Consider the following 26,689-nt stretch of genomic DNA (forward strand, 5'->3'; position numbering starts at 1 on the left):
ATGCGCTGTACATGTTATGGCTGTTGTTGTGCTGCCATGCCAGGCAGTGGCCATGTCGTTCCAGGTAAGGTTAATTGGCCGCTGGCGTGGCCGGGTGTAAATAATTGTTCACTGTTAACCAAATTTGAAGTAGGTACACTTGTCCACTTGTGATTATAATCATAGTTAATGTGGCCCATTACACTTGCACTGAAAGCTGCTGGTAAGTCCATTGTGGTGCAAACAATGTAGGCAGGCACACAAAGTTCATAAATGACGAAAAAAAGCACAAAATAACTTGCGATGTGTCAATGGCGGTGTCAGAGTCACCATTGTGGTTATCAAGAACAATCAGTTGGAGATAACACACACTAAGTATCGAATACGCATTTATTAATCACTGATACATAACAAACATGATGGTAGAACAAGTTACACACTGAAAAGTGCACACTAGAACAAAGCAGTCCAAAGAAGCAAAAGTCACAAAGATAGGGTGCTCTGCACCAGAGACAACACAAACTTTTCCCTCATTTTCTGTCTTTTTGCTGCTGTTAATGGCATCCTCTTCTTTTAACCTTAAAAAAAACTGTGACTTGGATTACATGCCTCACATTACACATTTAATTTTCTATTTTTACAATATTGGTTGAAATTGGAAAATTTTTAATAGTGCTATTAGTTACACATTCATACAACGAAGCAAATTATTAAACAAGATAAAGTTAGCTCTAATACTCCTCTTAATATAAAAACTGAATCACATGAAAGTTACTCACATTACTTGAAAGTGCATGCTGTTGTATTGTAATATTTAGCCTAACCTATAATTAATCTATTTCAATTTTATACTGTTTATGCAATACATTAGAGTATGTTACTGTAATATAAATAAAGAGATATTACTTCTTACCTGCTAATTAATTGAAATGAAGGCCCAAAATCTCCAATAATTCACACTCTAATCAAATGAAAAATATATGGCCTTATAAAAATGGCTACCAATTATTGAGGGAAAACAATACTGGGCAACAAACCATTGTTACCATACAATAAAAAATGTATCCTTTTTAAGCAATATATAAAAAGTACCAAATTTTAAACTTTTAAAAATCACATGTGGTCTACTTTACATGGAATATTCTGATCATCTGTCTACACTCTCTCTGGTGGAGGTTCTGGCTTATCATTTTCATAGGCTGTGTTTTCTATCACTAGCCTGAAGTGATTCCTGCTATGTATTATTTCTGTAACACCTATTTTGTTTGCATCTTTCTTCACTTCTTCTGTCCATCCTATGGTTTTCTTTGTAATGTAATGACAAATTTTATTTTCTTGTACTGTCGTCTTGAGTAGCCATAAGAGACTGATCTAGTATGGCTGCCAGTAGTGTAGACTTTTCGCTGTCATACCGTAGCAGTCCATTGCCCAGAGTACACCATGTTTGCTGTTGTTGCCATACGATAATTAAATAAAATAAATGAAAAATTTTCTTTGTAATCCATGTTTCTTTCATTCTTTTTAAATCTTCAATACAATTTTAGCCATCTATTTCTCATTGTATCTGTGATTTTTTTCTGTATTTTTATATAAATCTTCATTTCTCCTTTAATCCATATATTTTCATTGTTTTTCTTGGGCCTAGAATTTTTCTCAGTATTTTCTTCTCTCTTTCTCTGAGTCTCTTAGTTTGCCTTTCTTATTCAATATTAGGCCCTCTGTTGCTTGTGTCCTAAATACTGAATTATAATGTCTAGTCTTCACTTGTATGGATACCAATTTCTTATTGCAGCAGTTTTGTGTTAATTTGTGTGCAAATTCTAACTTCTTTGCTCTTTCTTTATTTGTTGTGTTATCCATTCCCAAAGGAATTTAAATTTATCAACTCTCTTAATTTTTTCATACTTTGTTTCATAAATGTACTCTGTTCTTTCGTAAGATATTTTTAGCCCACTCTTTTCATTAATCTCCTATAGTAGATCAAGCATAACAGTTGCATCTGTTCAGTTTTGAGTTCTCTGTTCTATATCATCTACAAAGGCCAAACAATTGCTTCAAATTTGTTCTTTTCTTGTCCCGTGTTTATACCTTTTATGCCTCTATTTATAATGTGTTTTCTCATGTTTTTATTATTTTGTCTAAAACCAGGTTACAGAGAATTGGCGACAGCCTGTCTCAGATTCAGATTCTGTATTAGTCATTGAGCATTATTACATGCTATAGACTTTGTCAGTTCATTTAACCTATTAATTTTATAAAATACATTTTACTTATTTAAATTGATATTGGTCATGTCTACAAATTCTTCTAATAAATAGAATGGGTTGGTTGACAAGAAGTTGTGTAACTTTTGCTTAAATATTTTGACTGGCATGCTTTAGGCATGATTAGACAAATTGTTGTATATTTTGTGTCAAGAGCAGAGAAGTATAGATTCTTCTATTGTAGTCATGCCTTTGATTCATTACACCTAAATTTGGAAGTTCATAAAGTAAACAGTTAACACTATCAAGAATATAAAGATTAATAACCATTAATATAATATATTCAATGAACAATGGTTTACAGTGTGTCCTATTATTTACCTTTGCCATTCCTCTGAGTGCTTTCTTCTGGATCACCAGAATTTCACTTATTTTTTGTAATTGTAATCGTAATTTTATTTATCCTGTAGATCATACATTGTGTGCAGAGAAGCACATGATGATATAGGACAAGTCAAAAATGGAGATGAGACGGTACATGGTTAAAATGATCATTACAGTGAATTTATAATGGTACATAAGATATGTGTAACGCCAAGAAACAGAAAAGTGTATAGGTGGATATTTTGTGAAAAATTCAGAATTGCACACTATTTCAAAATAAGTTCACATTATTAAAGAAAAGAAACATATAAGCAAATAACACGGAAATTTAAAAGTACCATATACATTAAAAAAACCATTACTAAGGAAAACAGTTAAGATGACACACTTCTGTATTATGGTGTTCAGGTTTACATAAAAAGTACAGAACATGGACAGACCAGATTTTTATGTTTCAGCATATTCATTTATACTATAACAATGCTTTCGGAGTAAATATTTATGGACAGCAGTTTTAAATTTTCAAGTGTCTCTTATTGTGGTTCAAATGGCTCTGAGCACTATGGGACTTAACATCTTAGGTCATCAGTCCCCTAGAACTTAGAACTACTTAAACCTAACTAACCTAAGGACATCACACACATCCATGCCCGAGGCAGGATTAGAACCTGCGACCGTAGCAGTCCCGCAGTTCCGGACTGCAGCGCCTAGAAACGCATGGCCACCGCGGCCGGCATGTCTCTTATTGTTTTTATCCTATTAGGTAGATTATTGTACAGTCTGTTTCCTGTTTGCAGTGGTCCATTCTGTTTTAGTTTTGTGTATGCACATTGAATGTATATATCCTGCTTTCTCCTTGTGTTATGCAGATGGATACTCTGGTTAGTCGATATAAGACTTTCACCATTTTCTAAGATTTTCCTAACAAATATTATTACTTGTAAGTTATATAGACATGGTAGTGGAAGGATGTGAAGTTTCTTAAATAAGGGCTTGCATGAGCTTCTTGCGTCAGTATTTTCTATGGTTCTTACAATTCTCTTTTGGCAAATAAAACAACTTTTGTTGGCAGATGAATTTCCCCAAAAGATTCTGCCTGGCGAAGTATACATTTTTTAGTGTCTCCTTTGATGTGCATCCAGAAAGAATTTTGATAGTGTAACAAATGGTATTCAGTTTATTTGTAATATATTTTGCATGTTGGACCCATCGTAGATCTTCTTGGATCCATATTCCGATAAATTTTCTAGAGCTTACATTTTTAAGGGTTCTGGTAAACAAGTCTATAGCTGGTGTTAATGGGCATTTATTTTTCACTCTGTGTAAGTGCATTGTAAATGTTTTTTCTGTGTTTATTAGTAAATTGTTTCCAGGAAACCGCTCTGTAATGTGGGCGGTACACGTTTTAATGTCATGCAGTAACTCTTCTCTGGTCCTTCCTTTTACTGTCACATTTGTGGCATCTGTGAATTTTATGTAATTATGGTGTGGACTGGTCAGTTCCAAGTCATTTACAAAGAGTAGAAACAGAATTGGACTTAGAATGGAGCCTTGTGGTTCACTGTACTTAATGCTCTGCTTTTCTGTGTGGTAGGACTTCTATCTTGTTCCGCCATTAGATAGCAAGCTCAACTACTTGGTCTCTATTATGGAGATATGATTTGATCCATTCATAGGCTGAGCCCCTAATACCTACAGATTCAAGTTTCTTAAGCAAGATGATGTGATTGATAACATTGAATGGTTTAGAGAGGTCTAGAAATATGGCTGATATATGCTCTTTGCTATCTACTGCATTTAAGGTTCATTTAGGAATGCAGAAATAGCAGTCTCAGTAGATTTAGATTTTTGGAATCCTTGTTGTGTATATGAAAAATAATTATTTTTTCTATGAAATTGATTAGTCTTTTATAATGTTGTTGTTGTTGTGGTCTTCAGTCCTGAGACTAGTTTGATGCAGCTCTCCATGCTACTCTATCCTGTGCAAGCTTCTTCATCCCCCAGTACCTACTGCAACCGACATCCTTCTGAATCTGTTTAGTGTATTCATCTCTTGGTCTCCCTCTACGATTTTTACCCTCCACGCTGCCCTCCAATGCTAAATTGGTGATCCCTTGATGCCTCAGAACATGTCCTACCAACCGATCCCTTCTTCTAGTTAAGTTGTGCCACAAACTTCTCTTCTCCCCTATCCTATTCAATACCTCCTCATTAGTTATATGATCTACCCATCTTATCTTCAGCATTATTCTGTAGCACTACATTTCGAAAGCTTCTATTCTCTTCTTGTCCAAACTAGTTATCGTCCATGTTTCACTTCCATACATGGCTACACTCCATACAAATACTTTCAGAAATGACTTCCTGACACTTAAATCAACCGAGCGAGGTGGCGCAGTGGTTAGACACTGGACTCGCATTCGGGAGGACGACGGTTCAATTCCGCATCCGGCCATCCTGATTTAGGTTTTCCGTGATTTCCCTAAATCACTCCAGGCAAATGCCGAGATGGTTCCTCTGAAAGGGCACGGCCGACTTCCTTCCCTAATCCGATGAGACCGATGACCTCGCTGTCTGGTCTCCTTCCCCAAAAACAACCCCCAACAACACTTAAGTCAATACTCGATGTTAACAAATTTCTCTTCTTCAGAAATGCTTTCCTTGCCATTGCCAGTCTACATTTGATATCCTCTCTACTTCGACCATCATAAGTTATTTTGCTCCCCAAATAGCAAAACTCCTTTACTACTTTAAGTGTCTCATTTCCTAATCTAATTCCCTCAGCATCACCCGACTTAATTCGACTACATTCCATTATCCTCATTTTCCTTTTGTTGATGTAGATCTTATACCCTCCTTTCATGACACTGTACATTCCGTTCAACTGCTCTTCCAAGTCCTTTGCTGTCTCCGACAGAATTACAATGTCATCGGCAAACCTCAAAATTTTTATTTCTTCTCCATGGATTTTAATACCTACCCCGAATTTTTCTTTTGTTTCCTTCACTGCTTGCTCAATATACACATTGAATAACATCAGGGATAGGCTACAACCCTGTCTCACTCCCTTCCCTTTCGTGCCCCTCGACTCTTATAACTGCCATCTGGTTCCTGTACAAATTGTAAATAGCCTTTCACTCCCTGTATTTTATCCCTGCCACCCAATTATTTCGGAAAAACCAGATAGTAGCAAAATAGGTCTGTAGTTTGATACTTCTGTTTTAATCCCTTTCTTGAACAGAGATTTTATTTTTGCTGTCTTCAATTTTTCTGGGAACACCCCTTCTGATAGAGAACAGTTACGGATTTTGACAAGTGGCCTGGATATGAGGAGAGCACATTTCTTCAAGATGTAGTCAGGGATATTGTCCGTACCAACAGAGAATTTGAGCTTCAATTTTTTGATTATAGCAAGTATTTCCTTTTCATTGGTGGGGTATAGAAAAATAGATTTATTATTTGTAGCATATCTGGACTGATTTCTGGGAGTACACTGTAAATTTTGATTTATAAGATGTTCAGCTATCTGTGTACAGTAGGAATTAAATTTATTTGCAATTTTTGTAGATTCAGTTATCACAGCTGACTTCTCCATTAGGCAATTAATATTACGGAAATCTGTTTGTTCTGCTGCAGTTTCCTTCCTTACAATATTCCACATGGCTTTCATCTTATTGGTGGAATTTCTTATGTATGTGCCATTTGCCATTATTTTTGCTTGTTTGACATTTTTTAAGATCTTTTTATAGGTTTTGTATTAAGTATCAAATTCTGGTGATGGGAACGCTTTGGACAATCTGTGTAATTATCTTTTTTTGTTTGAGGATACCAGAATCCTAGAAGTGATCCATTTATGTTGTGTTTTCTTTGTGTATATTTTCCTCTGTATTTGGGGGGGGGGGGGGGGAAGCACAATTCAAAATAGTAGGAAAAATTACTGATAAAGTTATATTTTCCACCTGTGTGTTTGCAGTTAGAAATCTCTTTCCAGCTCTCTTTGCTGAAGTAATGGAGAAAGTATCGCCAGCCCGGTTAGCCGTGCAGTCCAATGCACTGCTTTCCGGGTGGGAAGGCGTGCTGGTCACCAGCACGAATCTCCCCAGAAGATTAATGTTGAGGTCCAGTCTGTCAGCCAGTCTGTGGATGGTTTTTAAGGTGGTTTTCCATCTGCCTTGGTGAATGCTACCTGGTTCCCCTTATTCTGCCTCAGTTACGCTATGTCGGCGATTGCTGCACAAACACTTTCTCACCCCATAATTACTCTATCAAGCAAACATTGGGGTTATACTTGTCTGATGTGAGATGTTCCTGAGGGGGGGGGGGGGGGGGCAGGTCCGATTCTTGGCCGAACCACACAATAACCCTGGGTTCAGTGTGGGGCAGCGGGAGGGGTGAGTGGACTGCTGTAGCCTGTTGGCCTGTTGTGGGGTTGTGAACCACTGAGACCTAGGTGGAGACAAAGCCTCACCATTTTTTCTAGGTCCCCAGTTCCATGCAATGCAATACAATACAATACAATGGAGAAAGTGATTTATATTTTCATTACTGTATTTTCTACTGGTGGTAGTTAGGTAGGGTTTAAATTGCAGCTCAGTTTCTGTACTCAGAGAGAGTTTTTGAGCTGTGTGATCCCCAAAGAACATGTTTAGTATTTCTATTTTATAGTTCATTTCTACGTGGTTCATGGTGTGGGTTCCTGTAGTCATGTCCTAGTTCATGAACCACGGGCAACATATGAGTGGCCAAGTAAGTGGTCCCGACAGTTGGGATACCAGTTACTTTGGAATAAGGCTGGGCATCTCAGACATATTCTGAGTCATGGTCACCTTTGTGCTCATACGGCAAAGACTACCAAATCCACTGGTTAGTCCCTCAGCCGTTAGGGATAAAACCCAATGGGACTCGGGACAAGTAAGGCTAGCAACCTGCTTCCCTGGTACTTTAAATATGATGCTGGCAACAATCAGAGCAAAATGCCTCGGACCTTTGGAGGCGACAGAGTCCCACCTCTAACTGACAAACCAGGGACTCCTAAGATACGACTTGGCAAACAAATGGTAATGAGATGGGGAGCTATTAATATCAATGGGGGCTACTCTGGGAAGAAGGTAGAGCTGGCAGAGGCTGCAAGTAAGATGGGGCTGGACGTTTTAGCTGTTATGACATTCAGGTAAGGGGTGAGAAAGAAGAGGAATTGGGAGAATACAAGGTCTACCTGTCAGGAGTCAAAGCAGGAATAGCACAATGGGGTGTAGGGCTTTACATCAGGAAAGAAATGGAACCCAGCATAGTTGCAATAAGGTATGTAAACGAACAACTGATGTGGATAGATGTGACAGTGTCTAGCAAGAAAATTAAGATTGTGTCAGTATATTTTCATTGTGAAGGGACAGATCAAGATAAGATGGATAGTTTTTATGAGGCACTCAGTGATGTAGTCGTTAGAGTAAAGGACAAGGACAGTGTTCTGCTCATGGGTGATTTTAACGCCAGGATTGGAAATTGAACAGAAGGGTATGAAAAGGTTATGGGTAAATTTGGAGAGGATATGGAGGCCAACAGGAACAGGAAACAACTCTTGGATTTCTGTGCCAGTATGGGCTTAGTAATCACAAACTCTTTTTTTAAACATAAGAACATTCACCGGTATACTTGGGAAGGCAGGGGAACCAGATCTGTCATTGACTATATAATAACAGATCAGGAATTCAGGAAGGCTGTGAGGGACACACGTGTATTCAGGGGATTCTTTGATGACACTGATCATTATTTAATCTGCAGTGAAATTGGGATTGTGAGGCCGAAAGTGCAGGAGGTCAGGTCCATATGTAGGAGGATAAGAGTGGAGAAGCTTCAGGATAAGGAAATCAGGTACAAGTATATAACAGCAATCTCAGAAAGGCACCAGTTAGTTGAATGTAGTCAATTACAGTCACTGGAAAAGGAATGGACAAGGTACAGGGACGCAGTACTAGAAGTGGCTAAAGAATGTCTTGAAACAGTAGTGTGTAAAAGTAGGATGAAGCAAACAGCTTGGTGGAATGACACAGTCAAGGCAGCCTGTAAAAGGAAAAAAGAAGGCGTATCAAAAATGGCTACATACTAGAACTCAGGATGGTTTTTAGTCAGAAAGACAGCAACCAAATTTTGCCTCTGCATTTCAGCCAGCTGGGGTGCACAGTGCCATTTACCACTGGTATACACCATGTAGCTAGCAGTGACAACATTGTCTCAGCCACTCCTGTACCCTCAGTCCCTTACTAGATATGAGGCCCTAGCAGAAGCCCAAATCACCGACACTACACTAGCTTGCTTATGTCAGGATCCGAATTCAGACCTCATCTTCCAACTACAGTCCCTGGTACTGGCCTGCATATTTGGTGCAGTCTCCTGTCTGACTCACCAGACACTACCAAATCTGAAGACCATGTCCACCTCTACCTCCCCCCCTGCCTTCTGCAAATCAGTTTTCTACCACTTCCATGGGCTAACACATCGTGGTGTCCATGCATCCGCTGGCCGCACCCAGAAATGTTTCTTCTGGCCTGTCGCCCAACAGGAGTCCCACATGTGGGCTCACGCTTGTGTCCCACGCCAGCATGTCAAAGGGGGCTGTCACATTTAGATGTCGATGGCCTCATTTCCCCCGGTTGAACACCGATTCTCCCATGTGTATGTCAACCTCAGCAGCCCCTTGCCCTCCTCAGATAGCTGCCTCTTTCTCCTCACAGTGACAGATCAATTCACATGCTAGCTGGAAGCCATGCCCATCCCAGACATTTTAGCTGAAACAGTCACCATTGCTTTTGCGAACATATGGGTTTTCCATTTTGGTTCCCCTCACCACATAACGTCTGACTGCAGGCACCAATTCACTTCCCATTTGTTCAAAACCCTGACTGAGACCTGCAGTATCCTTGTCCATACTACCACTAGCTAACATTCTGCAGCAAATGGCATGGTAAGAATGTTCCCACCACGCACTGAAATTCACTCTTACCTGCTGCAGTGAAGAAAGGTCTGCCACCTTGCCACTGATCTTAGGTCTGCAGATGACCCACAAGCCCAACGGCAAGGCTTTCCCTGCTGACTTGGTATATGGACAGCCTCTGACCCTGCCAATGACTTTATTGAGCCACAGTCTTTTCCCACTATGTGGTGTATCTCAGCTCACATTCAGCAGCTGCAAGACTACACGGCCCGGCTGTGGCCAATGCAACCGTGATGCCATGGCGTGCACAAAACTTTTGTGGATGGCAACGTAACATCATTCACTCACATGATACTATGCATCAATGCCTGTCAGCCCCAGCTCCACCCACTGTACTTGGTTCTTCACTTCATTTTGCAGCGAAGTAACAAAACATTCACTGTGTGCATCCATGGTGCCCTATCAGTGGTGTCCAACAATAGACTAAAACCAGCTTAGCTGTTCACCATTGAAATCCTGATAGACCACTGGTGGTTGAGATATCACTACCAACCACTGACACCACAGACGCCACTGCCGACACCAATGCCCTCCCTGAAACCACTACCACCTGGAACGCAGATGCAGCCACTTCACTCCTATTTGCTACCCATCCCACTGCTATTCCTGAGTGTGCAGAACCGACACCGAAGGCACAACACTCAACACCGAGCCTGATGCTTCACCATCACTGACCAATGGAGATGCAGGGGCCTCTCCTCTGCCAGCCAAGCCCTTGCAGCAGCTCAGAATGCAGCCTCCAGCACCCAAGAAGTGATGCCTTCCCCAACCTAAGTGGCAGCATCCCAGCAGAGCTTTGAGTAGATGGCAAGGACAGTAGCAACATTCCTGCATGTTTTACGCCATGCTTACCAGCCACACCGTATGTGACCATTGATGCCGTAGCTATCCTAGTTCCCTACTCCTGCCCCTCATCCAGTGAAACTGTGCTGTGGTGCAGCTCCTCACTCTGTCTGGCATGCCCGCTGCATCCTTTGCCACACCACACAACACCTTCTTCCCTGATCTGAGGGTCCAGCCATTAGTGTCACACTCTGGGCCACCACATGCCGCCACGCTCAGCATGTGGCCTGGACTGACTCCCTATGCTGCCCACCCACCAAAGACATACAACACCATTAACACTGCCTACCCACTGCAGACATACGCTACTGCCACCGAGCTGCCACCTGGCCAGGAGCAGCGGCCAGCTCCCTTACCCTGCTGCACACCATGCCAGCACACCCAGGTGCCCCCGCAGTGGCTGATGTGCTCACAGACCAGCTGTGGCCACCCACCCAATGCCAGTGATCTACCACCACAGCCACCAGCAGTGGCCCAGCTGCTTCTCCCCACTGCATGCCGCGATGTCTCGTCCCTCTGCCAAAGTGGTGGGCGTTGCCCATACAACCCGCCATTAGACTGGCATCTCCACACACCTCTACCACCAATGCTTACATCAGTGATTGACATCTCAGAGCTACATTCATCTGTCACCACCCCAGTAACTGCCTCTCACAAGGGGCGAACTGTGTGGTGCCTCTAAATTCCTAATTTTGAGATCCCCACAGCCTGCCCTAGCAGACAACTCTAACCAGACAGCCACACTTGGACTTTCTCCAAAGAGGAAGACTTGTTGTTGGTGCAACCCGATGGCCTTCCATTGGCAGTATGTGGACATGTTTTGGTGAGTTGGTCTTACATTGTATTTTGAAAATAACATCCAGATGCCTCATTTACCAAACAGGACCAGGAGTATACCGTGGCTTGTATATGCAGCTGCCTATTTTAACTCGCGTAGCTTGTTGCTGTAGCCCCCTCCATATGATAGTGGGGACAGTAAATTCCACATGTGGCAATATAATTTTATTTTGTTCTGCAAATTATTAACAGATTCTTGCCCATGTCTAGCAACCACATGTGCCCCACTTCTTCGTTTCCTGGACTCACAGGGTTTTGATTTCGCCCTCCACACATGTCTGTGTCCAGTCATTGTAGTTGCTTAGATTAAGACTGTGTTTCTCACACCCTCCAGAGGTTGGAAGTTAAAACTCATGTCACTGGTTTGAATTTCTGTCTGGATCTTAATTTTGTAGCATGACTGGAGAAACTAAAAGCTCTACCAACATGGATATGAACTGTAATAAACAGACTACTAGACAATTTTATAAGTAGTTTTCAATAGTGCTTAGGTTGTGGATAAATAAATAATCATGTGTCTGAAATTCCAACTTTGTGTACTTTTATAAAATACATATTCCATTCCACTGCTCTCCAACTTCATTCCCTTTTAAATTTAGTAGCAATGCACACTGTGTGGTGAGCACTGACAGCTCAGTATGTTCACCCACAGAGGAATGATGCAGTCTCACAGCAAAGCAAAGAAATTGAGAACTGACAAACTGCAGCATGTGTGTTGAATCACTGTCTAATGGCTTCTCAGAAGACCGTGAGGTGTATAAGGTATTTTGCCAAAAGTGGTGACATCGAACTGGCAACAGAGTCATGTACTGCATAGCTTCGAGGAAATGATAAGGAGTAGCAAGAGGTCACAGCAGCACTGCAGTGGAGAAGTCTTCAGCTTCCAACACAGCTAAAGGATAAACAGTCATGTTTTTGAAAACTTCTTCAGGAGTCATCCCCCAGTGGAGCACTTCAGCACTAAATTGGCATGGCAGTCGACTGTACTCATGGCATGGTGTGCTTCAACTGCTGTGGCACACTAGTCAGAGGGCTAAAGAACCTGATATCTGCAACCGAAGTTAACACAATTTTAATACTTCTTTCATACACATTATGAAACAAATATGGAAATGAGACATAAAAGTGTGGTAAACCTACAGAGACAAATTGGCCTTTCCTGTATTCCCTTCATGAGTTGTTCTGGAAACAGGGAGCAAATAACAGTAAAAAGTTTCTTGTGGAGTATTACAAACACAGACTTATTTTTCAAGATACTGTCTCCTGATCTGTTCTATAATCACATCCTTCTCAAATATGAGTTGAACCTCTCATATTCCTCTACCTCATATATAGTAGGTTTGTAGTTTATGACCCTCTCATCAGGCAGCACCAGCCTCCCTGGAGGATTGTCTGCAATGTATTTTTTGGACATCTGGATCAGCTCCACTGGGCGGCAGAATTGGAAGCAGAGCCTGAAGCAGCAGCAACACCAACCTGCAACAAGAGTACACAAGTCTGCTGAAAGGTAAACATGAGGAAAGTTAGAATAAGGTTCTGGAGGGAAGGAAAATGTGTGGGGAGGAAAGCAATATAATGAGTAGCTGGGGAAAAAATTAGATAAAAGGAATGCTTTGTACAAACGATTTTTGTGGAATGTCATTTCAGAAATTTATGTCAGTATAAAAGTGAAGAAATGGTGAAGAAATGGTATAATATACAGACATGCTGGGAAACATTGAAACAAAGGGAGTGGAAAGGATACCACAAGAAAGATGCAAACAGCATGAGCAAAAGTTATCATCAACAGTCAGTTGTTTGCATGGATTGTAATTGTGATCTCGCTATGAAGTGGAATCATTCAGTTTTACAATAATTTGTAATACTCTGTATCAGTGGAATACATGGAAACATGCTAACCATGTGAATTACCGTCTTAAGCTACTGTTTTTAAGATGCAGTGGTTTACACTTAATTATGTTCAATGTTTCTCTCTCTCTCTCTCTCTATCTCTCTCTCTCTCCCCCCCCCCCCCCCTCCTCCTCCCCTCCCTGGTCTTTGTCTCTCTCTCTCTCTCTCACACACACACACACATACACACACACACACACACACACACAAATATGAAAGAATAGTTGACTACACACTGGGCTGATTTGTACTTAACAGCACAGTTCATGATGTGAGTGATCTCCATGGCATTCACTCACTGTAAAGAAACTTCTAAACAAACAGCAACTACTAGGTGTAAAACAAAGCAGAAGGCTACACATAAAGAGACACTAAGTGAAACAGTCTGGCTGTAAATAGGGCAATATATGAAGTGTTTAAGGACTACCATAGCAGGATCTTATTGAACACTCTCTCACAAAACACATAAATTCTGGTCATATGTAATGACTGTTAGTTGCACCAAAGTTAGTATCCGATGTAATGTAACGATCATGATTTACTAGTGTAGTATACAATGCATCTGATTTTGAAACATCATGATACACACTAATTTTGTTACATGACTATGTATTTATGGTCAGGTCTTGATTTTCAGCTTTCACTAATTGTTGTTCAACAACATTTGAGACAATATCGAAAATCCTCTAACAGAATTTTCATTCAAGCCTTATAAAATAATGTGGGAATAAGTATTCCATGGGTCAGAATCCTGCTCTGGAGATGCTCAGACTCGCAGTGAATGGTTATGTAACAACAGATACATGTTGTAAGGCCCATGTTACATTGTCAAAGCTCGTCAACAAGTACTTTATAAAATCTAAGACTGTGCTCTAACTTTTATGAAAGATATGATAAAAGAAATCATGTACATCATCACTGATTTTATGAAAACTTCTTTTATAAAAGATATTTGGCAAAAGTCTTTTAAGGTATAATATGGACATAAGGTATGGAAAATGATCTTTGAAGAGATGTCTATGACTCTCTTTTGTATATTACACAAATGAAGGTGGTCATGATTTATGTATTTAACTATGAGGAGGAAATATGATTTGTAAACTTAAAAGTAGTATAAAAGGTTATCCACAAAATATGGCATAGCAAAAATAACATTTATGGATTTTGAAGTAATTACAATAAAGCCCCTTTTTAACAAACCTCTGGGACTGAAACATTTTTTTGAAGTAGGGGTTTTCCTTAAATGGGGGTTTTAACAAGCTACATGGAAGGAGTGACCCAAAATCATAATTCAAGCATATTTAGGTGACAAAAGTGCTATTTACCAATGTGCTATGCTACAAATTTGTATACAGTAAGTACACAATTGTTACACTTTTCAGAAAACATATCCTTTATTTTTTTAAAAATTCAAGAGGTCTCATTTATTTTGTCCTTCCAGTATACTGTAATGAAAGATTTGTTGCTACAGCTGATTGATGTAAGTCAAAAATGATTCATCTAGATTAAAAGAAGAAATAAAATTCCTGATAGTAGCATTTCCTTGCACAGCAGCAGTGAAACTTGATGCAACAACCTCTGTCTTTCCTTCCTCTTGATTGTTGTCACCATCAGCTCCTACTTGTGTTCCTTCCTAACCATTTCACTTGGATCAACGTTGGGTATGGAAGTCAGGACATCATCATCAGAACAAACAATGTCCTGGGATGTTGCATTTTCTGAAATTTCAGTTTTGGTACTCTATTCTATATCTGGAACATGTTGTCCTTAATAGGAACTGATGAATGACAGCCAGTCTTTGTGAAACAATTTAACACAGTCTGTTGTGTTACAGAATTCCAGGCAGCAACAAATGTGTGGATAGTCTGTACTACGCTGAGTCTCATCACTAACTCCCTCTCAAACAATGAAATTGGCGTCTACACAACAAGTACTCTGTATTTGGCATTAACAGAGTATATTATGCCCAGGTCCAAAGGCCACATACAACTTGTGCAGTTTGAAGGAAGGAGCACATCATTTACATTTCTCAGAAATTATATTTCCTGGGGATATACAGGGCATAGGTGAATAATAAGTACCATTTGACTTTCAGCTGCATTTATCGTAACATTTAAATGTCTGAAAGAGCTGTAAGGTTTCTGGCATTTCACAATTAAAAAGTTGTGTTTTTATGTTTTGGAAACACCTGGGAATTAATAGCAGAGGCACCAATATTGTCATCATTTTTCTTTACTTTTTTGACCTCCTTGGCATTTTCCCCCCTTAATAGAACATGATTTTGCAGAATTAAATTACAAAGGTGCATGTTTGATCAGTGTTGAAAGTGTACCTAGCTGCATAACTCTGTATGTCATGGCAATGTAACGGTGTTCCAGTAGTTTACCCTTTCTATGAGCAAACTTCACTCTCTCCACTTACTCTTTGAAATGAAAGATCATGATGTTTTTTAAAATAATTCACCCAGCTACTTGGTGCACTGAAATGTACAATGCTAATCTTCAGAGCAGTTATCTTACAGTATGTTTCTGCTTGTAGGGGTGCTTCCATTTCTCAATCCTTGAAACTACTTATAAGAATATTTTCCACATCATTGAACATAGACATACAAATTTCTTCCATTTTGGATCCTCAAGAACCATTAGCTTCAGCACTTAGTAACGCTTCCTTATTTTTGAATATGCCACACATGTAGATGGCACTAAGTCATATTCCTTCACCATGTCTGCCAACTTTTGTTACGGTTGTTGTCAACATTATGGATGATCGTCAGCTTTTGCTGAACTGTTAGCTTTCTACATTCTTGGGCCATAACTCCAAAAAAGTAAAATTGAAAACTTTTACACTTCAAGTAAACAAACAACTGTATTTTCCACACTTTATAGACCCAGTGACTGTGACCTCAGATCATGTGACCTAAGTTGCCCAGCAATTGGTTTCAGATTCTTTCAGTGCATCTGCTCGTATTGCTAGCAAGGACCTTGAGTTGTTGACAGTGACCTAAGTATGTGTTGGCTGGTTGAATCTACTGCATCACATGATAAATGATATGACCTGTGTGAAATGGAAAGAATTCAGGAACTCACATGAATATGTTAGGAATTACATAAAAACTAGATTTCAATTTCTGAAATGTTTCAGGTTTATTCCTTAAATTCGGACTTGTGGTGGCATTGATCATCAGGATTGACTCTAGTCAACATATTAATTGTAGCAACCACAAACATATTTTTCTCTGTGAGATGAAATCACGGTCTTTGTTCTACAATTCCCACTTGTTTCTTGAGTTGTGTTTTGGAGTAATGTGCTCTGTATCTGATTGATGTATAATAGTGACAATAAAGTGTGGGATTCTTAGCCAAAGTGTCAGTACATTATACTACCACCACCCAGCGACCAAGCATTCCCACATTGGTGATGCCAAACCACAGTACATTCTCCATGTACGTAATGGACATCCAAACCGCTGCCAGGACAATGAATACCAGTGATCACCAGAGACTTTTAGGTCATTTTGATCTGGCTTGATAGTATTCATCATGAATTACACAGTGCAACAAGTGATTTGGAACATATCAAATGCAAAAGTGTGAGCGAAAGTTAATTTTTCCGTTCCCGCTCATGTGCACATGAAACTCTCACCTCATGTGGCACTATTCACTGCACCCTATGACAGACTTGATCAACTCGACTCCTACAGAGCAACAGCTTGATCTAATGCCTGTAAGTGATCCCACCTTCCTGCTGGATCCCAGTGTTCACGCGCAACAACACTTACTCGTCCCTCCCCACCAGGACTTGTGCTACCGTGGCAGGTTCTCAAACAACAAATCCATTTCTACCAGAGCTCAGCTGGCCAAGCCATGCCAGAACCTTTCTGGTCTCTCTACCATGCCATGGACAATCAATGGGGTTCCGCAAGCCAATGCCCCTGGAGCTAACCAATTGGTAATCTATGGGCACCTCCCCTACTACACTTTGACGGTGCCATATATGCCTCCAGAACTGCCTTCATTCTTAGAGTATCAACCCCATAATTGGTTAGCTACCACCAAAACAGTATTCACTGCACACTGCACACCTGATTATGCATCAAAGTACTCAAATTTATTGCGTCATTTAGACAAATATCTAGCACATTCAGTAACATCATAATCATTACTATCTCCCCATACATTCAACAAGTTTGAGGCAGCCAAAACAGCTTCACTTCTAATACTATGCAAGACTCCTGAACAACAAATACATCAAGCTATTCACCCATAACAATTAAACAGATGACACCTATCCCAATCTTGGCACCTTTTACAGGCTGTAGTGGATCCCTCATTAATGTCCAATATTTCATGGGGGCCATGTAGTTGAGCAAATTGCCACTTGACATACAAGCTGTGCTGAAATGCAATGAAGGACTTCCACTGGAAAATAAATTACAGTTGGCAGATCGCACATATGGTTTTCATTATTGCCGCCCTCACTACCCATCAGCCATCAGCACTATGTATGATTGAAATAATAATTAAATGAACACCCTAGCTGCAAGCAGGCGTTGATACACTTCGTTGGGGACATGTTGAAAATGTGTGCCCCGACCGGGACTCGAACCCGGGATCTCCTGCTTACATGGCAGACGCTCTATCCATCTGAGCCACCGCAGGCACAGAGGATAGTGCGTCTGCAGGGACTTATCCCTTGCACGCTCCCCGTGAGATCCACATTCCCAACATGTCCACAACACTACATTCGTAGTGCGCCTATTAGATGTTTGCCCATCATACTCATTACTCGTGGCAGATTAATCTACCAAGTCCCGTACGAGTTCGGGCATAGCGTGTGCATTCGCACACAAGAAGGTCAAAGGCCGGGAACCCATATTTATTTTAACTATATATGACCATGCAGCTTTGCTAGAATTGAAATGATAATTAAATGAACACCCTAGCTGCAAGCAGGCGTTGATACACTTCGTTGGGGACATGTTGAAAATGTGTGCCCCGACCGGGACTCGAACCCGGGATCTCCTGCTTACATGGCAGACGCTCTATCCATCTGAGCCTATTAGATGTTTGCCCATCATACTCATTACTCGTGGCAGATTAATCTACCAAGTCCCGTACGAGTTCGGGCATAGCGTGTGCATTCACACACAAGAAGGTCAAAGGCCGGGAACCCATATTTATTTTAACTATATATGACCATGCAGCTTTGCTAGAATTGAAATGATAATTAAATGAACACCCTAGCTGCAAGCAGGCGTTGATACACTTCGTTGGGGACATGTTGAAAATGTGTGCCCCGACCGGGACTCGAACCCGGGATCTCCTGCTTACATGGCAGACGCTCTATCCATCTGAGCCACCGCGGGCACAGAGGATAGTGCGTCTGCAGGGACTTATCCCTTGCATGCTCCCCGTGAGATCCACATTCCCAACATGTCCACAACACTACATTCGTAGTGCGCCTATTAGATGTTTGCCCATCATACTCATTACTCGTGGCAGATTAATCTACCAAGTCCCGTACGAGTTCGGGCATAGTGTGTGCGTTCGCACACAAGAAGGTCAAAGGCCGGGAACCCATATTTATTTTAACTATATATGACCATGCAGCTTTGCTAGAATTGAAATGATAATTAAATGAACACCCTAGCTGCAAGCAGGCGTTGATACACTTCGTTGGGGACATGTTGAAAATGTGTGCCCCGACCGGGACTCGAACCCGGGATCTCCTGCTTACATGGCAGACGCTCTATCCATCTGAGCCACCGCGGGCACAGAGGATAGTGCGTCTGCAGGGACTTATCCCTTGCACGCTCCCCGTGAGATCCACATTCCCAACATGTCCACAACACTACATTCGTAGTGCGCCTATTAGATGTTTGCCCATCATACTCATTACTATGTATGAGGTCTGTTCAAAAAATTCTGGAACTTTGGACAGAAAACTTTTTTACACTTATACACTCCTGGAAATGGAAAAAAGAACACATTGACACCGGTGTGTCAGACCCACCATACTTGCTCCGGACACTGCGAGAGGGCTGTACAAGCAATGATCACACGCACGGCACAGCGGACACACCAGGAACCGCGGTGTTGGCCGTCGAATGGCGCTAGCTGTGCAGCATTTGTGCACCGCCGTCGTCAGTGTCAGCCAGTTTGCCGTGGCATACGGAGCTCCATCGCAGTCTTTAACACTGGTAGCATGCCGCGACAGCGTGGACGTGAACCGTATGTGCAGTTGACGGACTTTGAGCGAGGGCGTATAGTGGGCATGCGGGAGGCCGGGTGGACGTACCGCCGAATTGCTCAACACGTGGGGCATGAGGTCTCCACAGTACATCGATGTTGTCGCCAGTGGTCGGCGGAAGGTGCACGTGCCCGTCGACCTGGGACCGGACCGCAGCGACGCACGGATGCACGCCAAGGCCGTAGGATCCTACGCAGTGCCGTAGGGAACCGCACCGCCACTTCCCAGCAAATTAGTGACACTGTTGCTCCTGGGGTATCGGTGAGGACCATTCGCAACCGTCTCCATGAAGCTGGGCTACGGTCCCGCACACCGTTAGGCCGTCTTCCGCTCACGCCCCAACATCGTGCAGCCCGCCTCCAGTGGTGTCGCGACAGGCGTGAATGGAGGGACGAATGGAGACGTGTCGTCTTCAGCGATGAGAGTCACTTCTGCCTTGGTGCCAATGATGGTCGTATGCGTGTTTGGCGCCGTGCAGGTGAGCGCCACAATCAGGGCTGCATATGACCGAGGCACACAGGGCCAATACCCGGCATCATGGTGTGGGGAGCGATCTCCTACACTGGCCGTACTTCACTGGTGATCGTCGAGGGGACACTGAATAGTGCACGGTACATCCAAACCGTCATCGAACCCATTGTTCTACCATTCCTAGACCGGCAAGGGAAGTTGCTGTTCCAACAGGACAATGCACGTCCGCATGTATCCCGTGCCACCCAACGTGCTCTAGAAGGTGTAAGTCAACTACCCTGGCCAGCAAGATCTCCGGATCTGTCCCCCATTGAGCATGTTTGGGACTGGATGAAGCGTCGTCTCACGCGGTCTGCACGTCCAGCACGAACGCTGGTCCAACTGAGGCACCGGGTGGAAATGGCATGGCAAGCCGTTCCACAGGACTACATCCAGCATCTCTACGATCATCTCCATGGGAGAATAGCAGCCTGCATTGCTGCGAAAGGTGGATATACACTGTACTAGTGCCGACATTGTGCATGATCTGTTGCCTGTGTCTATGTGCCTGTGGTTCTGTCAGTGTGATCATGTGATGTATCTGACCCCAGGAATGTGTCAATAAAGTTTCCCCTTCCTGGGACAATGAATTCACGGTGTTCTTATTTCAATTTCCAGGAGTGTATTTTACTTATTGTACTTGGTCTCCTTTGAAATACTCTCCTCCACACTTGTAATACCATCCCCAACACTGTTTCCCCTTCTGGAAGCAGTCTTGGTATGCCTCTTGCTGGATTGTGCCATGTGCTGTTGGCAAATTTTCTTTTATCTCATCTATCATTGCAAATCTTCATCCTTTCAATTGGTTTTCAACTTTGGAAATAAAAAAAGGTCTGCACGGGCCAGGTATGGAGAGTGCAGAAGATGAGGCAGCACAGAGGTTTCATTTTTTGTGCAATAGTCATGCACCAACAGTGGTGAATGTGCAGGTGCATTATTGTGATGCAAGAGCCATGAATTGTCTCGCCACATTTCAGGCTGTATCCATCTCACATTTTTTCTCAGGCATCGCAACACATCCTGATAGTACCATTGGTTAATAGTTTGTCTCTGTGGCACAAATTCATGATGAACTGCTCCTTCAAAGTGAAAGAAAACTGTCAGCATTGCTTTGACATTATATCTGACCTGACATGCTTTTTTCGGTCTTGGAGAACCTTTCCTGACCCATTATGAATAATGAATCTTGGTCTCAACATCATAACCATAGACCCATGTCTCATCACCAGTTACAATTCTCTTAAAAAACATCTAGTTCTCACTTGGATGATCCAAAAACTCTTCACATATTGTGAAGTGAAGGTCTTTTAGTTTTAACTCATGAGCCATGGAACAAACATGGTGGCAATACCATGCATTCCAAGCTGCTGTGTCAGGATTTCATGACATGATACAACTCAAATATCACATCCTTCTGAAATCTGTCAGTCAGTCAGTCTTCGACTGGCATGCACAATTTCGTTGATGCTTCTGACATGAGTGTTGTTGGATGACATCAAAGAGCATCCTGAATGAGGGTCATCTTGAACTTCTGTCTGGCCATTTTTAAACCATGTGAACTATTCATAACAACAAGTATGACTTAAGCACTCATTACTAAAGGCTTTCTGCATCATTTCTTGTGTCTCTGTAAAGGTTTTTTGAATTTCATGTGAAATGTAATGCAGACGCATTGCTCCTCTAACCCGGCCATCTCAAAATTCACAAACTGTCTGACACAACATTCTACTCAATACAGCACTCAAAAATAACTAACAGACATACAACATGTAACTCCTCACACTTACACCTCGAACACAGGTATGTGCAGGGATGCCAACCGCATTTCGCTCCAGTACACCATTGGCGCGAAGTCACGAATGTTCTGCAATTTTTTGAACAAACCTCATATTTTGGGCAACCATGTTGTGTGCCAAGCTGGCAAATGGCTATTTAATGAGTCTGACCCCACACAAGATTGCACAACACACCAAATATGAAGCAGAGGTAGACATAAAGGCGGCTACTGAGTGATATTGATTGCACCTGAGGTTTCCCTGACATGCCACACTTGGAGCAGTGGCAGCTCCTACCTAGATTGCCATGACCAAATGCTGTGACATACCCAATGATGCCCAGCACCACCAACTAGTGTCATAAACCCCAGCCAACCTCTTCACAGAACACCCAGCTGAGAACATCAGATTGCACTACACCAGCTGCACCACGGGATATGGACAACAGCCAGCAGACTGCATGGTGGTGCTGGACTGAGTCCTGCTTCAGCACTACCATACACAAGTACTCCCAGATTGTCAACACCAAGACTCCTCACATGACCTTCAGTAGGCATCAGAGGCTGTGGTGTTACCACAGTTCATCACATGCTGTACCCAGTGAACCAAACCAGTTTGTTACATCTGCCTGTTGGCAACAACTCCCAGCTCTACATGCATGATTGTCATGCAACATTTGCATGGTTCTACATGGCACTTACCTCCTCCCTCCTCGCACACCCCTGACACTGCACCTAAACTCATGGTGGCAAACAGATCAATCATTGCAACTTATGGAACTGTTACATGGAACTGTCAACATTGATCTCAGCAATGGCCAAAAATTCACATGGACATTTCTATGCACCAAACACGAACAAACCCTTGATTTGGGCAAATTTCCTATGCCACCTTCATCTGTGCCTAGATTTACAGAATTGATCAAGTAATTTTGCCATCAGGGGCACAACTGGACGAGCACCAATGCCAGCCTCACCACAACATGATGACACCTACCTTTCATCAGCAAACAGTCTCCAATGGCTATGCTCCTCCACCAAGAACCAATTGACAGCATCCAATAAACCCTACACTGACACCAAGAAAGAATGCCTTGCATTAAAAGAAGAAAATACATTTCTTCAGAGGTTACTGCATGAGTGACAAAACCAGTTAACAAAGGCAAAATAGCAACTTAGGTCCCTTCAGGCTTCACTTACTGTCACAGTGGAACAGCTACCACCACAAAACACATACCTTGCAGACATACGGCATATGGTGGAGGACCTTCATACCAGAGAGTAGAAGTCTGCCACTAGCCCCAGCAATGAAAATGAATACCATAACCTCAATGAATTATTGACCCAGACATTACTCTCCTTGGGCTCCATGGCTACTAACTGTGACACACATACACTTCACTATGATAGAAGAGCAGTGCATACCTCTCAGCACTTCACTGACCTGTTTGAATCTACAAGGATGTCATCCCTCATCATCAGCAAACCGCTCCCTTTGGCGACTGCTATGCACAAACAAGTTAGTGCCAGTGAAACAAGCGATAATGCAGTCAGTGTCTGTGCAACAAGTGACTGTAATATCCATATTTGCTCTCCACCCCTCCTCCCTGTACCACCTGACTTCCACCACAAAATAGCATTACGAGAGACACAGTGCACAGAATAGAAACAACAGAGGGCTCCCCCACCCTCTTCCCCAAAAAAAGTCTCTCACATATCATGCTACCTCACCCCTGACAACTTACAAATCACCAAGGGTGTTATCCGCCTTCAAACAGCCCTTCAGCTTTGCAGATACATAGATAGATATGGCCCACAAAAAAGACAGTATATTCAGAAAGTGTGGGGCCATAGGGAACTCAACATTTAGACAATCCTTGATAATTATCCAGTACTTAATGGGAAGGATTTTGCACACTCATTATAGGGTGCAACAATCTTCGGCACAATAGACTAACAAAAGGAATATTTGCAAATACCAATTTCAACTGAAGATACTGATAAAACTACTGTTATCACCCCATTCACTTTATTTGAATATCTCTTCATGCCATTTAGGTTAAAAAATGCAGATAAATGTGGCAAAGATTCAAAACTTAGCCCTACACAAATTTCCTATACCTAGACCACATACTAATATTCTCTCATATGCTAAAAGAGCACAAAAAACCACGTTTGACAGATTTCTATACCTTAGAACAGCTAGGCATTATTGTTAATACTGAAGAATCCCACTTACTTCAGTAGAGCATAACATTTCTAGGACATTCCACTTCATCAGTAGGAATTTGCCCAACAGAAGAGAGCACAGGACTCATACACTCACTCCCAAGGAGTTATGCAGATTCCAAGAATGATCAGTTTCTATTAGCATCAAATCCTGCAGACAGCTGAAATCCCTGCACCCCTCACAAAAGCACTTCCCAGAAGTAATACCAAAGGACTGGACTGTTCTGTGTTCAGAAGAAATGTCACAAGTTTTCTTTTCAATCAAATAGTCATTACAGAGGGCCATGACCTTGTCCCAACCCTCACCATTAGCCTACCTGCCAATCACTGCCAACACTAGTGACATCACCATTTGTGAAGTTTTTCAGCAAATAGTTAATGGCGTACACTGATCCTTATGGTTTTTTTTTTTATCATGTAAATTAAAAGGACTACAGAGGTTGTCATCAGCATACGTACATGAACTACTCGCGCACTTTTATTTCTTTATTTATTTAACCATCCGTGGACATTTTAAAATGTATGGATGTTGTCAATTGCGTACATTCATATATTTATACAGTTTGTTGCCACATGTAGTTAAACATTGTGACATATGTTATTTACAATCTTTTTGCTCCTTATCAAAATATTGTGAAACAAAAGCTATTTACAATCATTTTGTACTAAGGAATTCACTTATAGTGTAAAAGCAGTGTTCCTGCAAAAACAATTTAAGATTCTTCCTAAAGCGGTACATGTTATCTGCTTCTTTTATTTTCTGCGGCAGTTTATTATACAGTTTTACACCTTCATACAAGAAGCTATTTTGAGTCTTATGTTTATTCTTCCTGTCTAGGTGAAGACAGTGACTTGTTCTTGTACTATAGTTATGAAAACTGCTATTTGCGCTATAATTTTCTACATTTTTCTAGATGTACACTATGGTTTGGAATATAAATTCACAAGGAACAGTTAGAATTTCTAATATTTTGAAAAGTTCTCTGTAGTGGGCCTGCTTACTGCTTTTTGTTATAATTCTTACTGCTCTCTTTTGCATTTTAAATATTGTTTGTAAATTCTGAGCACTGTTTCCCCAGAAAATAATACCATAACTGATTACTGAATGAACATAACTAAAGTATACAGTTCTCAAACATTCACTAATGCATGTGGATACAAGGAATCTAAGTGCATAACATGTTGTGGATATCTTTTCTGAGAGTTTCATAGTACGTTCATTCCACTTCATTTGGCTGTCAATGTGCAACTCTAAGAATTTTGTTGTGGGTACATCATCTATGGAGCTGTTATCTAGTTTTAAATTTAAGGGACTCTGTTTCCTGTTCAGTCTAAAGCATATTGTATTTGTTTTCTTTACGTTGAGAGTTACTTTGTTTTCCTGAGACCATTTGTGAACATCCCTCAGAACTTCAGTAGAATTTTCCAACATTTGTGCTGGTGTCTTACTGGTGATTACTATGTTACTGTCATCGGCAAACAATATCTTATCTCTATTAGACAGTAAAATGTTCCAGGGATGACATTTAGGGTCCCCCCACCCCCCTTCCTCCCATGGTTAACTGAGCACCACCCCTTGGTAGACACCATTCACAGCCTCAGTTGAGACACATTATCCTGCCACTTCCAACACCTAGACTTTATCACACAGTTATCGACAGACATCCATCGCATGAATAGAAAGGAAGGGGGGGGGGGGGGGGGGAGTGATGGTGATCTATATGTCCCACATGCATGCCATCAGTACATTAATGAGCTACAAGGAACTGGAAAATGCACAGGGACAAGACAATTTTTTACATGAAGTCTTAGACAATCCCAACACAGGCTTATGGCACAGAAAAATAAGGTTATATCAAACAATGGAAAATCCAGGATGGAATGTAACAATATGATGAAAAGGATAATTGCTGCTCATCATGTAGCTGATATGATGAGTAACAATTATCCTAAAAACAAGGTTTTGTAACTCCCACGTTCAGCTACGGTGTAACACTTAACATGGTAGACCAGATCCACTGATTCTGGTGCCATTTAGGAAATCAATTTTTGACAGCCCTCACAACCTGACACACACTGCATTTTACCCCACTGTGAGGCTTATTACAGAGTGTTGTAAATGTATTCTCCATCACTAAATAGCTAAACTATTTACAAAAAAAATGTACATATAAACCTAGTAACTTTGGCTAACACTCCTATAACACACGTATAGCTTTGTCTTACTCCCAGTCTCTGACATCACCAGAACTTCAGCCCATAACAGAGCATTTTTGATCATGTGACCAAATCTTGATTTTTAATGATTTTAAGCTTTAATTACATGAAAATAAGAAATATTTTGTGAGAACATTGACCATAAATGTGATTTGAATGTTAAAACCATTCTGAATAACAATAATCCAGACCATATTTTTAACATTGGAAAATAGCCTATTCTCTCTCTCCCAATTGGAAAGGCTTTGGAAGGCCCAATGGTACAGACCAACTGTCATGTCATCCTCAGCTGACAGGAGGGGCATGTGGTCAACACACTGCTCTCCCAGCCATTGTCAGTTTTTGTAACCAAAGCTGCTACTTCTCAATGAAGTAGTTCCTAAATTAGCCCCACAAGGGTTGCGTGAACCCTGCTTGCCAACAACGCTTGGCAGACCCAGGTGATCACCTTGCCAACAACGCTTGGCAGACCCAGGTGATCACCCATCCAACGATTAGCCAAGCCTGACAGTGCTTAACTTTGGTCATCTGAAGGGAACTGCTGTTACCACTGCAAACAAGGCCATTGACAAATAGTGACAA

At 41.6% G+C, this 26,689-nt stretch overlaps 3 non-coding genes across 3 annotated transcripts; all 3 read right to left on the bottom strand.

The window, feature by feature from the left end:
* Nucleotides 1-17,712: 17,712 nt before the first annotated feature.
* On the bottom strand, nucleotides 17,713-17,787 carry Trnat-ugu (transfer RNA threonine (anticodon UGU)). Its single transcript has one exon. It is a non-coding gene; the product is annotated as a tRNA-Thr (tRNA).
* Nucleotides 17,788-18,419: 632 nt separating this feature from the next.
* On the bottom strand, nucleotides 18,420-18,494 carry Trnat-ugu (transfer RNA threonine (anticodon UGU)). The gene has a single exon. It is a non-coding gene; the product is annotated as a tRNA-Thr (tRNA).
* A 331-nt stretch (nucleotides 18,495-18,825) lies between these two features.
* Trnat-ugu (transfer RNA threonine (anticodon UGU)) lies at nucleotides 18,826-18,900 on the bottom strand. The gene has a single exon. It is a non-coding gene; the product is annotated as a tRNA-Thr (tRNA).
* Between the last annotated feature and the right edge of the window lie 7,789 nt (nucleotides 18,901-26,689).

Source organism: Schistocerca nitens, chromosome 8, assembly GCF_023898315.1.
Source record: "Schistocerca nitens isolate TAMUIC-IGC-003100 chromosome 8, iqSchNite1.1, whole genome shotgun sequence".
NCBI lineage: Eukaryota > Metazoa > Arthropoda > Insecta > Orthoptera > Acrididae > Schistocerca > Schistocerca nitens.